The following is a 17,903-nucleotide window of genomic DNA, read 5'->3' on the forward strand; positions in this document are numbered from 1 at the left end:
ATTCAAAACTTCAAAATCACCATCCATCAATAAAGAAAAATTGTTTTTCCCTATGAGAGCTATTAGAGTTTTAGCCGGAATGAACATAGGATAAACAAAGAGTGATTGTAGGGTTTAATTATAATGTTTGGGTTTATTGATAAATTTAAGTTTTATTATTAATTTCATTTTGTACTTAATAGTAATTATGCAATAATGTAAAATAGACGACTAACATTTAAAATTTAAGTTGGGTGTAAAAATAAGTTATATGGGTTTAAATAAAATTTCCCTATTAAATTTTGATTATAATTATCACAAACTTAAAATGTTGGCTATAACTATATACGAGGTAAAAATTATGGTTATTTTTCCAAATTTTTTCTAACGGATGACGTGACACAAAACCGAGCGCAATGACGTTTTATGATTCATATAGCCGACCCCACTTAGTAGGAAAAGGCTTTGTTGTTATTGTATTTTTCCAAATTTCTCCCAGTAATTTGGGTAGCCATGTATAATTAAATGGGGGTAGTTGATGTTCTTTTTTTAGTTAGGTGGTAGTTAGATGTTCGAACTCAGCATGTTTTCTCCATTTACCTGGTCTGCAAACCCACCATTGCCCAAATGCCCGTGGATCTGCAGATTGCAAAGACGAAGGTCTCCGCATTACATAACACTAGGAATATGCCCGCGCGTTGCTACGTGATTTGAATGCACCAGCCTTAATTACATGAATAAGACACATTTAACCTGAAAAAAAAATTCAATATAATCATCAATGAACAAAAGAGATAGATGAGTGAACGGTGTCGGTAATATAAGCAACTTAGCTTTTATATATATTCAACTGAGCTGATTACAAAAGATGTGGTTGCATAAAAATGCTCTATTTTCCTGAGAAAAAGAAGCAACAGCCCCATATGCTTGACCAATAGTTCTATACTCGTTTTCAATCTGGTATAATTGAAACAACAATTGACCCATAGAAAGGTTCTGTTAAGTGCTTCTGGAAAAAGGGTTTGTTGGATTGCTTTTCAGCTTGCTTGCTTTGTGGTGATATAGTGCTTGGGATTTCATGCTTGGTCCAAGAGAATGGAGAAGACTGTAGATAAACAGTTGAAAAAGAAGCTAATGGGTCATCCGTTAACAATTTTATTTTATTTTATATTTTTACATTTCATCCATATCAATAACATTCCTTTTGAATTCCACAGAGAGGAAATAACCAGATCAAGGATTCAGAATAAGAATACACGATGATCGGTTTCTTAGTCTTTTGGTTTGGGGTTTATATCTCAAATCACACTTCATCTCGCATATCCCATCCAAAATTTCAAGCAAATTCGGAACTGAAATTCCGAACAAACTTTGAATTAAATTATAACGTCTAAACTGTGGAATTTGCATATAATCGTTCCATAAATAAACAATTAAAAATAGATAAGAAAAGGAATTTTCTGTATCAGAAAGACGATAGGTAGGGATTGGTCACCAGCGATTTCGATATGGCTTTCGATCTTGAGTCTGGTAGCTTTGTGCTTCTCGAGAGAGAACCGGTGAGGAGAGAGAAAAAGGACATACAGAAACACAGGTGTTAACGGGTTTTCTATTAGGACTATTGAAATTACACAAAAGTTCTCAATAACGGGTGTTAACGAGTTTTGCGGGTTCACCCAAAATGACATGTTATTTAACAGGTTAACCCGTTAACCACCCGACCCGTTTATCACTCATCCGAATACTAATTTTAACAGGTCAGAAAGGGTCAGGTTGAAAATGCTACATCTAGGTTCAATGCCTCAATTTAATGAAAATTCTTGGTTACAATTGATCACACCAAGACAAAAATAAAGGAAGACTTCTAATCCCATAAATTAGCAAAAATTCTACTATCCTAAATTCCTAATCCCACTTGACATCGCTACCCCACACTTTTGTCCTCTGTCTCCTATTGACTAAAAACACTCTCAAATCACACCAGCTAGCCATATAAAGCCACCGGCCACATCAAATATTAGGCACGATTCAGGTAACCAAATTCAAATAACGGAGTTCAGATAATGAAATGCAAAGAACACGATACATATAGTAAAATTCAAGAACATGATTAAGAGGATTTGAACATGTCAAGTAAAATCATATTCAGTTGAATCATAACTATAACATGCTAAATAAAGACAGAAAATGATACTACAGTAGAAACTTCTGAGAATGGACATAAAAGAATTTATGTTCTGAAAACAACTTCAAATAGGAAGAGAAAAGTTTAATGCACTCACAGCATCCTCCATTGTCGTACGTCATCCTTGCATGGATGATAATCCATATTTGGCACAGCCATTCTCGCAATCTTTGAAGACCTTTTCAGTTTTAGGAGTGCTCAAATTGTTCCCATTCCAATCTGAAATTAAATAAGAACTCAATCAAAAACTTTAATCCTACAATTCAATGCTGAAAAACTAATGTAGCCAGAAACCAAAGGATCTTAGTGACAACTTGTACGGACGTTACAAAAATGCAGGACGCGAAACACATTAAAACTTCTAGAAACTCAAGTTATCGCTATTTGGTTATGAAAGATATATATCACCAGGAAACCAAAAAAATGGCAAGGATTTGCCAAAATTTGTAAATCAAACAAAGATGCATCAACTCCTTCTCTGTTAGTATATTATCATCTCACATGCCACACTATTCGAGACTGGATCAATTCAATCACAGCCAAACTGCTAGTATTAAACTTAACTAAGTACCGATCAAATGATCTGAACAACGATTTGGAAAATTAAGAAACAACAAAGAAAGAAAGCAACAAAAAAAAACATATAAAATGCCTAATAACAGTTGATAAAGAATCAAGAACACTGGGTTAAACCAGAATCACAAAGACGGCAAGAGATCTTCAAACAATAACAGTATTAAAGTACCCAGTGCACAAGGCTCCCGCTTTACGCAGGGTCTGGGAGAGGTGAATGTCGGCTAGCCTTACCCCCATTTTATGGAGAGGCTGCTCCCAATAACAGTATTGCACAAGCAAAATTAAAAAAATGAAAAAAAGAAAGAAAAGAAACTGTTGAACCACTAGACAATCAAAGGTCACAGAGACAACCAAGAATGAGAAACAAAGCATAAGCAAAGGAATAATATAAGCCGAAAAAACCAAACAACCAATTAAAAAATGATAAAGCCGTGCTGTTTCAAACAGAAGGCATGGGGAAACAACGCATCGAAGTTCAGGACATACCAAAGCCTTGATTCAAACGTAATGCCTCAAAACCCTTAGATGAAAGGCAGCAGTAAGAGCAGATTACGATGTTGTGATGAGACCTCGAGCTTAACTGGAAAAAATTAGCGAGATTGAGAGTAAGAATTTGAAGCCCAAACAAATAGACACAGTAAAAGTAACTCAAACTGTGACGGTGCAATGGACTCAATCTGTGACAGTGCACCAATCAAAGGGTAAGTCTCAAAACATCACTTTTCACTTTATCCCCTACATTTGACCAAAGATAAACGCACAAATTCCCAAACAAAGCAAACAAATTGAAATTGTGTCATGAAAAAACTAACTAACGAATCATATTGAGACATCTTTGCTCAGTGCTTGGCAATGCTCTAACCCACAATGGGGTTTTAAATAAATCTATCCAGGTGCAATTATGGTGATCCACCGGTAGCTAATGACTAGTCATTTATAATTGATAATGTTCTCAATTAGCAGCCGGATAAAGCCATTAAAATGAGTTCTCAAATCGGTCATCTCACAGTATATTCTCTCACATACGTTTTTTTCTATCATTGAATCAGCCTAAATATAATTAAGCTAACTGAGAAAAATTTTACTCCTTATATTTGAGGGTATCGAACCTTGTTTTTAATCCATACTCTTTACCATTTTATACTCAAATAAGCTGAAGAGGGAACAAAGATGCTGCCAAGACAACTCATGAAGAACTAAAAACAAATGAACACAATTATCACTGAACAAAAAAATCAATAAAGCCACAGAAAAGCACAACGATTCAACCAAAACAGCAACCATTAGGGGAAAAAAAATAGATTCTCTAAAAAAATTGTCTAAAACATAAGCACACATGAAAAAACGCAAGATACCCTCACAATAACAAACAACTTGAGAGATGCAGAAAAGTTAAACAGAAAACAAAGATTTTCCCATGATAACTGATTAAGCATCGAAAACACACGAACGCAATCAGTTGCGCTCATGTATTGTTAAAAGGCTACTCATTTTCCTAAACACGTACGTTATGATTTTTCCTGAAATATTTCTGGATCGCTGAGAGAGTGTACTTATCAACAACATTCATTAAAGCACTTCGGGGTGGATGAGAGAATCCACTCCCAGAAAAACCTAATGAAAACACCAACCAACCAAAGCAACCGACCTTTGAACAATAATTTGGAAAATTGAAAATGCCAAAAAGAAAGAAACCAACTGACAAAAAATACATGTAAAATGTCTAACAGCATTCGAAAAAAAAATTATGAACACTGGGTTAAACCAGAATCACAGAGACAGCAAGGGACCTTTGAACAATTACAGAATCACAAAGACAAAACTTAAACCCAAAACAAACAAAAAAATAGAGAAACCAACGGACCTTTAAACAACCACAGGATCACAGTGACAACCAAGAATGAGAAACAAAGCAGAGGGCATACAAATAACATAAGCCCAGAAAATCAAACAACAGATTAAAAAACATAAAGTCATGCTGGCTCAAATGGATAACACTGGAAGCGGCATACCAAAGTCTTGATTCAGAAGCAATGGCTTAGAACCCCTGCATCAAAGGCAGCAGCAAGAGCAGATTATGATGTTGCGATGGGAGTCCGAACTAAGGTGCAAAAAATTAGAGAGATTCAGAGTAAGAATTCAAAGTGAAAACAAATGGACAGAGGGAAATGAACTTAATATGTGACAGTGTAATGGACTTAAATCTGTGGCAGATTCCAAAAACAACAACAAAGCCTTTTCCCACTAAGTGGGGTCGGCTATATGAATCCTAGAACGCCATTGCGCTCGGTTTTGTGTCATGTCCTCCGTTAGATCCAAGTACTCAAGTCTTTTCTTAGGGTCTCTTCCAAAGTTTTCCTAGGTCTTCCTCTACCCCTTCGGCCCTGAACCTCTGTCCCGTAGTCACATTTTCGAACCGGAGCGTCAGTAGGCCTTCTTTGCACATGTCCAAACCACCGGAACCGATTCATATTTCCTTCAATTTTGGCTACTCCTACTTTACCTCGGATATCCTCATTCCCAATCTTATCCTTTCTCGTGTGCCCATACATCCCACGAAGCATCCTCATCTCCGCTACACCCATTTTGTGTACGTGTTGATGCTTCACCGCCCAACATTCTGTGCCATACAACATCGCTGGCCTTATTGCCGTCCTATAAAATTTTCCCTTGAGCTTCAGTGGCCTACGACGGTCACACAACACGCCGGATGCACTCTTACACTTCATCCATCCAGCTTGTATTCTATGGTTGAGATCTCCACCTAATTCTCCGTTCTCTTGCAAGATAGATCCTAGGTAGCGACAACGGTCACTTTTTGTGATCTTCGCTAGATTGCTCCGGTCATTAGTGTGGATAAGTATATAAATGGATAGAGATAGGAAAGCAAACACAAGATGTACGTGGTTCACCCAGATTGGCTACGTCCACGGAATAGAGGAGTTCTCATTAATTGTGAAGGGTTTACACAAGTACATAGGTTCAAGCTCTCCTTTAGTGAGTACAAGTGAATGATTTAGTACAAATGACATTAGGAAATATTGTGGGAGAATGATCTCGTAACCACGAAACTTCTAAGTACCGGAGTGTGGTATCGTCTTGACTTGCTTTATCTGTCTCATAGGTAGATGTGGCATCTTCTCTGGAAGTACTCTTCCTCCATCCAGGGGTGGTATCTGTAACTGGTGGAGATGCACAAGGTAATGTATCAATTTCACTTGAAGCTTACTTGTAGTTTCAGGCTTGGTCAAGCGCGATACAAACCATGTAGTAGGAGTCCCCCAAGTCGCCGGGCTAGGGGATCTGCTGAAAGAGGTGACAGACAAGGTAAGCAATCAGAGCTCCGGCTGATTGTTCACATTCTCCCTATCTTGCAGGCAGCATGAAGGATAAAGAGAAGAAAAATGAGAAGAGATGATATGGGATACTTTTGCTTTTGAAGAAGTAACTTTCCACAGGCTTATTCTTGAACCGGGCTGGAGGGTTTTCTGGTTTCCTCCAGAGTATAAGGCCGACTGAAGAATTTGAGGGTCAAAACAAGTCCATCAAATCTAGAGTACGTTCGACCTTGCTGATATGGGATACTTTTGCTTTTGACAGAGTAGTGGATGTATCGGCACGTGTGTTGTTACGCTTGTCTCCACATGCTTCCTTGTATCCTTCTCACTTGCCCTATCTGTTCCTCGGGCAGATGCGGTATCTTCCCTGGAAGCATAAGATGTTGAAGATGAGTACTCGAGAGCAATGCCAGGTAAGTAATCAGGTAAGGGGTTCCAGGCAGTCAGTTCCTGGCTGGAAGCTTGATTCCAAGTGCTGACTGATTGCTCTCTTTCTCCTTGTCTTGCAGGTAAGAACAAGGCCAAAGGAAAAGACAGGGAAAAAGCATGATATGGGATACTCTTGCTTTTAACCCTGATGATATGAGATATTCTTGCTCTAGTATAGCTTGTTTACAGAGGTATTATCGGGGGGAAAGAAAGCTGAATATTTCGAAAGGCTTCGTTGGGAGTGCCCTCTCAGATAAGAGAAAGGGTTGAGCATTTTTGCAGGTCTGCCTGTCCGTTAGGGATGGAGGTCGACATATATAGGAGTCTCCCTAACATCAAGTAATAATGCTATTCCTTTACCCTGCTTGGTCATATCACGGTAGTGGGAGCTGCCAGCTTCACATGTTTTAACTCTGTCAGAGCACTTTGAAAAAGTGGTCTGTGGTATCTGGAAAGCTGATGTTGCGTGTGAAGATTACAGACAAGCTTTATCCAAGGAGATCCAGCTCTTGAAGTTGGGAAAGTGGTGCCTCTTCGATTTTCGAACAAGCAATCTTGTCGGGGATCTGGCTCTCGAGATTCGGAGAACGATGCCTCTTCGATTTTTGAGAAAGCAATCCTGCTGGGGGTCTGGCTCTCGAGATTCGGAGAGCGGTGTCTCTTCGATTTTTGAGAAAGTAATCATGTTGGGAGTTTGGCTCTCGAGATTCGGAGGGCGGTGCCTCTTCGATTTTGGAGCAAGCAATCTTGTTGGGAGTGTTTTCTCGAATGTGAGTAAAGGTTGGGCATGTTTGCTAGTCTACCTTGCCACGAAGCACAGAGGTTGACACACAGGGACTTTCCAATTATCCAGCAGTGGTACTGTTCCTTTACCCTCTCTTCGATTTTTGAGAAAGTAATCATGTTTAGAGTCTGGCTCTCGAGATTCGGAGGGCGGTGCCTCTTCGATTTTGGAGCAAGCAATCTTGTTGGGAGTGTTTTCTCGAATGTGAGTAAAGGTTGGGCATGTTTGCTAGTCTACCTTGCCACGAAGCACAAAGGTTGACACACAGGGACTTTCCAATTATCCAGCAGTGGTACTGTTCCTTTACCCTTTCTTCGATTTTTGAGAAAGTAATCATGTTGGGAGTCTGGCTCTCGAGATTCGGAGGGCGGTGCCTCTTCGATTTTGGAGCAAGCAATCCTGTTGGGAGTGTTTTCTCGAATGTGAGTAAAGGTTGGGCATGTTTGCTAGTCTACCTTGCCACGAAGCACAGAGGTTGACACACCGGGACTTTCCAATTATCCAGCAGTGGTACTGTTCCTTTACCCTTGTGGGTAATAATATGGTAGCTAAACCTTCAAAATTTATGTGTCTAAACTTTGTTAGTGTTGTTTCTTTGCAATTCTTTTACCCTTCTTGGTCAGAGCGATGTAGCGGGAGCTGCAAGCTTCACGTGTCTCAACTTTGTCAGAGAACTTTGGCAAAGTTATCTGTGGTACCCATGAGTTACTGTTGCGTGTGGGAAGTGGGTGATTGAACAGTACGATTCATGTGTTTTCTACTTCGCCAGAAATCTTCGACAGAATGCCCATAATTTCCGCAAAGCTGAGTGTGCGTGTGACAGGTGCTGACAAGGCTGGAAAAGTAGGTGCCTCTTCGATTTCTGAGATCGGCCTTCGTGATGAGCAACCCAGCTTTTGAGAAAGCAAGCCTCTTCGATTTCTGATATCGGCCTTCGTGATCTTTGAGCAGCCCAGCTTTTGAGAAAGCAAACGCCTCTTCGATTTCTGAGATCGACCCTCGTGGTCTCTGAGCAGCCCAGCTTTTGAGAAAGCAAACGCCTCTTCGATTTCTGAGCAGGCGCCTCTTCGATTTCTGAAGCTTCGTCGAGTGCAGATTTTTATAGGGGCTGACATTAAGTTCCAAAGCACACTTGAATATCCACCAGTAGAAGCTCCATTCTTGCACTTCTAAGATCTTGATTTGTCCGACCTCTTCTCTCTTCAACACCTTTGAAAATGTCTGGCCCCTCCGACCGTCGTTTTGACTTGAACCTTGTTGAAGAGGCAGCCCCGCCTTCTCCAGACAACATATGGCGCCCATCCTTCGTCTCCCCTACTGGTCCTCTTACCGTTGGGGATTCCGTGATGAAGAATGATATGACCGCTGCGGTAGTGGCCAGGAACCTTCTCACTCCCAAAGATAACAGACTACTTTCCAAACGGTCTGATGAGTTGGCTGTTAAGGATTCTCTGGCTCTCAGTGTTCAGTGTGCAGGTTCTGTGTCTAATATGGCCCAACGCCTATTTGCTCGAACCCGCCAAGTTGAATCATTGGCGGCTGAAGTGATGAGTCTCAAACAGGAGATTAGAGGGCTCAAGCATGAGAATAAACAGTTGCACCGGCTCGCACATGACTATGCTACAAACATGAAGAGGAAGCTTGACCAGATGAAGGAATCTGATGGTCAGGTTTTACTTGATCATCAGAGATTTGTGGGTTTGTTCCAAAGGCATTTATTGCCTTCGTCTTCTGGGGCTGTACCGCATAATGAAGCTCCAAATGATCAACCTCTGATGCCTCCTCCTTCTAGGGTTTTGTCCAGTACTGAGGCTCCGAATGATCCCCCTCCGATGCCTTCTCTTTCTGGGGCTCTACCGACTGCTGAGACTTCTCCTAAGCAACCTTTGTGAAGGCTCCCTCTTGTTTGTTTATTTTGACTCAAGTATATGTACATATTTGTAACTTATCGGGGATATCAATAAATAAGCTTTCCTTCATTTCAACGTATTATGTTAAATACACCAAAGCCTTCTTCGCTAAGTTCTTTGAATTTTCTTTTGTTGAAGCTTGTATGTTGAAGCTTTGTGAGTGGAGCATGTAGGTTGAGGTAGTGTTCCCTTAATTTCCCGAGTGAGGAAAACTTCTCGGTTGGAGACTTGAAAAATCCAAGTCACTGAGTGGGATCGGCTATATGAATCTTAGAACGCCATTGTGTTCTGTCCTGTGTCATGTCCTCCGTTAGATCCAAGTACTCTAAGTCTTTTCTTAGGGTCTCTTCCAAAGTTTTCCTAGGTCTTCCTCTACCCCTTCGGCCCTGAACCTCTGTCCCATAGTCGCATCTTCTAATCGAAGCGTCAGTAGGCCTTCTTTGCACATGTCCAAACCACCGTAACCGATTTTCTCTCATCTTTCCTTCAATTTCGGCTACTCCTACTTTACCCCGGATATCCTCATTCCTAATCTTATCCTTTCTCGTGTGCCCACACATCCAACGAAGCATCCTCATCTCCGCTACACCCATTTTGTGTACGTGTTAATGCTTCACCGCCCAACATTCTGTGCCATACAGCATCGCCGGCCTTATTGCCGTCCTATAAAATTTTCCCTTGAGCTTCAGTGGCATACGGCGGTCACACAACACGCCGGATGCACTCTTCCACTTCATCCATCCAGCTTGTATTCTATGGTTGAGATCTCCATCTAATTCTCCGTTCTTTTGCAAGATAGATCCTAAGTAACGAAAACGGTCGCTCTTTGGTATTTCTTGATCTCCGATCCTCACCCCTAACTCGTTTTGGCCTCCATTTGCACTGAACTTGCACTCCATATATTCTGTCTTTGATCGGCTTAGGCGAAGACCTTTAGATTCCAACACTTCTCTCCAAAGGTTAAGCTTTGCATTTACCCCTTCCTGAGTTTCATCTATCAACACTATATCGTCTGCGAAAAGCATACACCAAGGAATATCATCTTGAATATGTCCTGTTAACTCATCCATTACCAACGCAAAAAGGTAAGGACTTAAGGATGAGCCTTGATGTAATCCTACAGTTATGGGAAAGCTTTCGGTTTGTCCTTCATGAGTTCTTACGGCAGTCTTTGCTCCTTCATACATATCCTGTATAGCTTGGATATATGCTACTCGTACTTCTTTCTTCTCTAAAATCCTCCAAAGAATGTCTCTTGGGACCCTATCATACGCTTTTTCCAAATCTATAAAGACCATGTGTAAATCCTTTTTCCCATCTCTATATCTTTCCATCAATCTTCGTAAGAGATAGATTGCCTCCATGGTTGAGCGTCCGGGCATGAACCCGAATTGGTTGTCCGAAACCCGTGTCTCTTGCCTCAATCTATGCTCAATGACTCTCTCCCAGAGCTTCATTGTATGACTCATTAGCTTAATACCCCTATAGTTCATGCAATTTTGTACATCGCCCTTATTCTTGTAGATAGGCACCAAAGTGCTCATTCGCCACTCATTTGGCATCTTCTTCGTTTTCAAAATCCTATTGAAAAGGTCAGTGAGCCATGTTATACCTGTCTCTCCCAAAACTTTCCACACTTCGATTGGTATATCGTCTGGGCCTACTGCTTTTCTATGCTTCATCTTCTTCAAAGCTACAACCACTTCTTCCTTCCGGATTCTACGATAAAAAGAGTAGTTTCTACACTCTTCTGAGTTACTCAACTCCCCTAAAGAAGCACTCCTTTCATGTCCTTCATTGAAAAGATTATGAAAATAACCTTTCCATCTGTCTTTAACCGCGTTCTCTGTAGCAAGAACCTTTCCATCCTCATCCTTGATGCACCTCACTTGGTTTAGGTTCCTTGTCTTCTTTTCCCTTGCTCTAGCTAGTTTATAGATATCCAACTCTCCTTCTTTGGTATCTAGTCGCTTATACATATCGTCATAAGCCGCTAACTTAGCTTCTCTCACAGCTTTCTTCGCCTCTTGCTTCGCTTTTCTATACCTTTCACCATTTTCATCGGTCCTATCCTTGTATAAGGCTTTACAACATTCCTTCTTAGCCTTCACCTTTGTTTGTACCTCCTCATTCCACCACCAAGATTCCTTTTGGTGTGGGGCAAAGCCCTTGGACTCTCCTAATACCTCTTTTGCTACTTTTCGGATACAACTAGCCATGGAATCCCACATTTGGTTAGCTTCCCCTTCTCTATCCCACACACACTGGGTGATTACTTTCTCTTTGAAAATGGCTTGTTTTTCTTCTTTTAGATTCCACCATCTAGTCCTTGGGCACTTCCAAGTCTTGTTCTTTTTTCTCACTCTTTTGATATGTACATCCATCACCAACAAGCGATGTTGATTAGCCACGCTCTCTCCTGGTATAACTTTGCAATCCTTACAAGTTATACGATCCCCTTTCCTCATTAGAAGAAAATCTATTTGTGTTTCCACATAAACAAAAATGCATTTCGACTTCGTTTTAAAAAAAAAATGCCTGCATAAACACCACCACTGAGCCACTCAACACTACAATTTTCTTTTCCTTTTCCCCCATTTTTCTCACCCACCAACCAAAAGGTAAGCCTCAAAATGTCAATTTTCATTTCCTTTCCTACACTTGCCCTAACCATCCGTAAACTGACAGTTTGGAGAAGGAAAATGATTGAACCCATTACCAAAACAGAACCCTAAACCCTAATTATTAAATCAAAATTGTTTAACAACACTCATCAAAATAATCCTAGGTTCTTTTGAAAAAATAAAAAACAAAACAATCCCAGGATTTCTTCAGTGCTTAAAACTAATATAAGCAAGCATCGGAGAAATACAGAGAAATGGAAGAAGCCTACAATCACATCCCAGTCACAAAATGGCAAAAAAAAAAAAAAAAAAAAAGTAAAAATCGTAACCAAACCAGCCCTAAATAAATCAAAGGCAGCAATCTAACCAAACCAGTAGCCATGAAAAGCAATAAACAATAGAACGTCCCAAATAAAACCTCCAAAACATAAGCACAGATGAAAAAACATGCAAGATCACCACTACAATAACAAACAATAGGAACATGAACAAAAATGGGCAAAACACGTATGGTGCGATTTTTGCAGTGGGACTGTAAAAATCAAAGAGCAGCTAAGAAGGAAGAAAAATAGAAATTAAGAGCAAGGTAGCAACCAAAAATACAAAAGTTAGTTAACAAATAGAAATCAGGAACAATATCTCCCAACTCTCCTAATTTCATAATCTAACAACATTTCTTGTACTTCCAACCCAAAGGTGGACAACTGAGCCAGAACCAAACAGTGAATAAACCATAAAAAAAAGATCATGTCCAGTTACAAACAGAAGATGAGCAGTCAAAGAGGGACACAAATAGTTTACAATAATTTGCTGCTTGGGTATGATATATATGTTGTAATCAATTCACTCAATCAACATCTCCAATGATGATATGTTGTCAGAGAATCTTGAAATGCTCATGCACTTTCTTTGCAGGGAATTGATTATTTGAAGTATGATAACTGTAATAATGATGACTCCAAGCCAACTTTTAGGTGAAATACCAAGAATTTCTTTGGTGATAAAGCACAAACTTTCCTGCCGTCACTTAATTATCCTGGGATAAGGTCTCCATATGATACACATATTGATAAACATTTCAACTCTTCTTGTAGGTACCCTGTAATGACCCAAGCTCTGATGAAAGCAGGTCATCCCATATTCTTTTCTCTTTGTGAATGGTAACGGTCCTGTTTGCCTAAACTGAAAAACCACGTTTTTTTTTTTATTTCCTTAGTAAGAGGCTTAATTTGTAGTTTTGTATTCTATTTCGTTTTTTAGGGGAGATATGCACCCTACTCAATGGGGTGCTAAAGAAGGAAATAGCTGCAGAACTGCTAATGACATTTCTGATACATGGGAAAGGTAGAAACACGCATGTGCTTCCATTAACTCTCAAATTGTTCTCATGTTTTTGGGGTCTCACATATAATCCCGTTTTCTGGCATTTTGGTTGGCAGTATGCTCTCTAGAGCAGACATGAATGCAGGAAACATGAATGGCATCTATTAAGGAAACAAAAATGTTCAAAATTTTCAACACTTAATTAAGATTGGACACTACTACGTAAAGACCAACTGAAAATGGAGACTGCCACTTGTTGAATGTGGTAACTTAGTAAAGTTTCTGAACAACTCAAATTAACCACTAGTTAATATGAGTACATTTTGTCATAATTGAACCTAAGTGTCATAATTGATCATCAGACAAAATCTAAGTGCCATAATTGAAAAATATTGGGATTCAAAGCTATGGCGCCAACAGTACCACCACACCCAAATATATGAATAGAAATATAGTCACTGTAGGCTAACTAAGAAACCCAGGCTTGAACATAAACCAGGGCAGGGCATAAGACACTTACCAAACTTTTCAAATGACTCAATTGTTCACTTAACTTGACAACTTCTTCCTGCAATTGATAAATCACATCATTAGATGCAATAAAAAAAACATAAAAGTGAAATACACTTTATTTGATTTCTTCGTAGGTACCTAGGTACAGTACTGAAGAACACATTTAAAAGTTTCTTTAGATGTCTTTGATATAATGTTCTTTAGATGTTAAAGAAAAATAACTACCTAATGACCAATTAGGGGAGCAAAATTTCTGTGATTATTTTTATTTTATAAGATACATAGTTTTTGACAAGCATTCTTGTAAGGTCGATTACATTTGTAAGTATAACTGAACCCCAAATTGTCAGTCATGAAGAAACTGAAATTCAAGAAACAAAATCTAAAAGAATCTTCAAAACTGGAGACTCTAACTGTCCTACTATTGGAAAACAAAAAAACACAAAACTATATATATATATCAACCCCATACATATAGATAAATGACTGAAAACACAGGACAAAACTTTGCACTAAACTTTTCTCTGTTGTGTTTACTAATTTCGTTCAAATTCAAATCACACAACAAAAACTAGTTAATAATAATTAACAGACAACGCCAGCAACCTAACAACAAAACTAACAGCACACTAAACAGAAGCTAATAATTGAAACGGAATAAGAAGAGCTTAAAGCTCTATTAAAATCCTGTGCAAAAAAATTCAAGCGGCCTCAGATGGTCTCCTAAATTCATTGCTAACAACCAAATATAATAATAAAATTTAAAAAAATAAGGTCAAAAATGGACCAACAGGACCTCTTGCATTCAAATTTTTGAACCAAAAGTCAAATAATGTCAACAAAAAACTGATATTTTCGATTTCCAATTTCATATCCTTTCAAGAAAATATCAAAAAACTAAATTTTTAACATTCCCCAAAACTGAAAATCCAATCTTTGGGAGAAATCCATGAGAGCATGCAGTTGTATCAGTCAAAATATATTCCTTACCTCAACTAATTGAATTAACCAGCGGAGCTAATTATTATGTAATTACACATCTAGAGCTATCAGCTATAGCGAATCTTTAACAAACACAGAGCAAGAAGAAGCCACAATTGCACTTAATTGTACTTAATTTGCTTAAAGCAAAACCACAAAGCAAATTCCAATAAACTAAATTATTTAGGCAGGATTAATATGCACATCTCTACCAGTAAATAGTTCCCCTAAATTGATTTTTACTCAACATTTCACAGTATTAATGTAAATATAGAAAACATAACAACCATCCTTAATAAAAAACAGAGCATAACTCCAATGTCATGTATGTCACGATGCAGAATTTGCCCAACTGAATGTGTTTCTAGTTGATTACATAACAAAACTAAATAAAACTATGAACTATATGAAGATAAAATACACACCTGGGATACCAGTCTAACAAAATCCCAGCATAAGGAGGCACATGGAAGTACTCAACGACCGTTGCACTGCCTAGCTGCTGAAACTCTTTCGGACCAAAGGACCCTGCAGACTACTCATTAGCAAAGATACCATGGTGTGTGCAGGATAATTCACACCAATAAAACTACAAAATCAATTATAAATTTCACTCTGAAACTGATCTGCTTTCGTTGTAATAGAATCCAAGATTGTACGTGTTATTGCTAAAAACAAAAGCAAAATTCCACATCAAGCAGCAGGTATATAAATGCTCTTCTTTGTAGATTCACCTATTAGCTCGGTGCTAACTCACACACACCATGCATATATAACGAATCACTTTCTTTTTAGCAAACAAAAAGAATATCACATGTTACGTGTAATAAGAGTTACGAATTACTTATCAAATATAGTTATGACCAAGCCCTCCTCTTTAATTTTATGATTTATTATGTTATTTATTTCTACGATAATGAGATGCTCTCGTAGAAATTAGGGTCCACAAATTAGTTTAATAGTAAAAAAGAAAAAACTAACTCACATTAATAACAGTAAACTTTCAAAAGTGCTTTGTGTGTAAAATATGTACACCAAGGGAACATCGAAGCAGCTATCCATACATATATATATAAATAAAGGTAGAAATATAAAGGTAGAAATATTGGGACCTTATTCTACCAGTCGACTGAGCAGACCCTAGGGTCATAAGGAATATCATTACAAAGAAGCCACCGAACCTGTGCAGACTAACAAACTAAAAGGTTGTTGACATCAATGTAGCCGTACAAGAGAGGGTTTTAGGTGAACATTTTGCTGTGTTAAATTTTGATTGAATAGCCAGTTGCTTGATATAATTTCTGTATGTGAGTTGTTTGCTTTTATGCTTTGATTAAATCAACCAAATTAGATAGTGCTGCATTTGTAGAGGACCTCTCCTACAGGTGCTGAAATAGCACTTGGTTAGTGAGTTGACGGTGCACCCTGAGAGTCAGGAACTGTTGGATGGCGTGGAATGATTTTCTTCCCCTTCCCTGCTGCAGACAAACATCAAAACCCACAACCACGTTCACCAAAAATGCACAGAAAAAATACCACTACCAAACTCACAAATTTAATCTAAGTATTCTAAAAAACCCATAAGTTAAATGAAGAACCCTCCAAAGCTCAGAAATTTAAACGAATTTTTTTACAAAATCATGAAAAATTCACTAAACAGTGGCAGGACAAGGTTGTGCAGATGCAGAGAGAAAAATGTACAGCTCGAAGCTAGATTTGCAAGGGTGCCAAGGACTGAGTTTGACCCGCTGAGTCTGAGATTTACCCTCACCGAATCTCACACCCATCCCTCAATCTCACCGACCGCAACCACCCTCTCCCAAATCGAAATGACAATGGAAATCAGCCTACCCCTCAAATCCCCACTCCTCCCTCGGTCCCTCTATCGCTCTCTCTCCCTCTCCCACTGTCCGTCCATCTCGATCCCAGATCGGCACCCGAGGCGGTGGCAATTTTGTAAATAAAGCGAATTCGGACCCAAATCAGCCCGGTGGCAAACTCGTAAATAAAGTGAAATTGAGGCAAAAATTTCACAGTGCCTTCTCCCCCCCTACTTTAGACAAAAGTCAAGTAATTAGCATGGGTTGGCAGCCAGCATTTTTACTCTTTTGGTTGATGGGAAGTTGACCGACCATTCAAACAAAAAAACGTGGAAGTTATTTTTCGCAGTCATGGGGATTTTAAAGAAAGTGGTACGGGACACGCAACTTGGAACTCCCTTGAACAAATAAATTGAGTTTAGTTCATTGTGATTTTGACCAAACTCATATTTCAGGTTCATTGTTGATGGTGCACTCTCTCCTCTTACCAAATACACGCCCTCACCCACATGTTTTTACTCTTATCTTCAAATGCATTTATATATATATATATATATGGTTACGATTTGGAGAAATTTTTAACACACATTTTTGTGGGGTTCACTTTTTAATGTATTCTAGCGATTCAACCGTCTATCTTTTATATTTTCTCTCAAATATTATATCTACCAAAAAGTACTCAAATACGAAGCCATATATGACTATTGGATAACTTTTGTGTTTCTTTGTAGAACAATATTCATCCATTTTCTTCATTACAATTGAATGTTTTAATAGTTTTGGATTTGTTTAATTTTTTGCAAGGATGATCAATGAATGATGAATTAAAATATAGACGGTTTAAATCATTGGAAAAAGTTGTAGAATGAGAGCCACAAAAATGTGTGTCAAAATGTATGTCTCTAGATTCTAACATATATATATATATATAGATCCTAGTGCCCTAGAATATATGCATGCCTTAATTAGCAAGTACATAGGGAACTTTAATGAAAAGGTTTGGGTACTACTTATTTTAACGAAAAATTACATTTTTGCACTAAAAAGTCAATCCTGATACTATTCACTTTACCTTTTAATTTTTCTTTGTCGTTAAAATTCAAAGTTTTCAAATCTTTTTCATTAGTTTTCCTAAAAAAATATCCACTGAATATGGGGTGCCCCAATTATGCCAGGCCAGGGAATTAATGGGCAATGTGAGATTAGAGTTGAGTTTAAAGGGCATAGCAAAAAATAAACTATTTACTATTTCTTGAATTCTTTTGGGCTCAACAGTGATAACTAATGAAAGAAACATGACACTGTTGGGGTGCCCGACTCTACTCGTGGTTTTTTTTTTTTTTTTTTTTTGATAAACGACTCGTGGTTATTTGTAAGAGTGAGATATTGTACTTGTTCTCTCAACTAGTTTGCACATTATTATTATTATTATTATTATTAT

General features: G+C 38.5%; 1 long non-coding RNA gene across 3 annotated transcripts; it reads right to left on the minus strand.

Moving 5' to 3' along the window:
• Positions 1-548: 548 nt before the first annotated feature.
• LOC103434716 (uncharacterized) lies at positions 549-15,919 on the minus strand. Of its 3 annotated transcripts, none has more exons than XR_003772070.2 (6): positions 15,755-15,919; positions 15,068-15,170; positions 13,669-13,716; positions 3,227-3,320; positions 2,262-2,383; positions 549-732 (listed from the first exon to the last, which is right to left on the minus strand). It is a non-coding gene; the product is annotated as an uncharacterized lncRNA (long non-coding RNA). The 3 variants fall into 3 exon arrangements; XR_003772069.2 differs by lacking the exon at positions 15,755-15,919 and adding an exon at positions 4,753-4,787 and having other exon boundaries at positions 15,068-15,298; XR_003772067.2 differs by lacking the exon at positions 15,755-15,919 and having other exon boundaries at positions 15,068-15,298.
• Between the last annotated feature and the right edge of the window lie 1,984 nt (positions 15,920-17,903).

Source organism: Malus domestica, chromosome 03, assembly GCF_042453785.1.
Source record: "Malus domestica chromosome 03, GDT2T_hap1".
NCBI classification, from domain to species: Eukaryota; Viridiplantae; Streptophyta; class Magnoliopsida; order Rosales; family Rosaceae; genus Malus; species Malus domestica.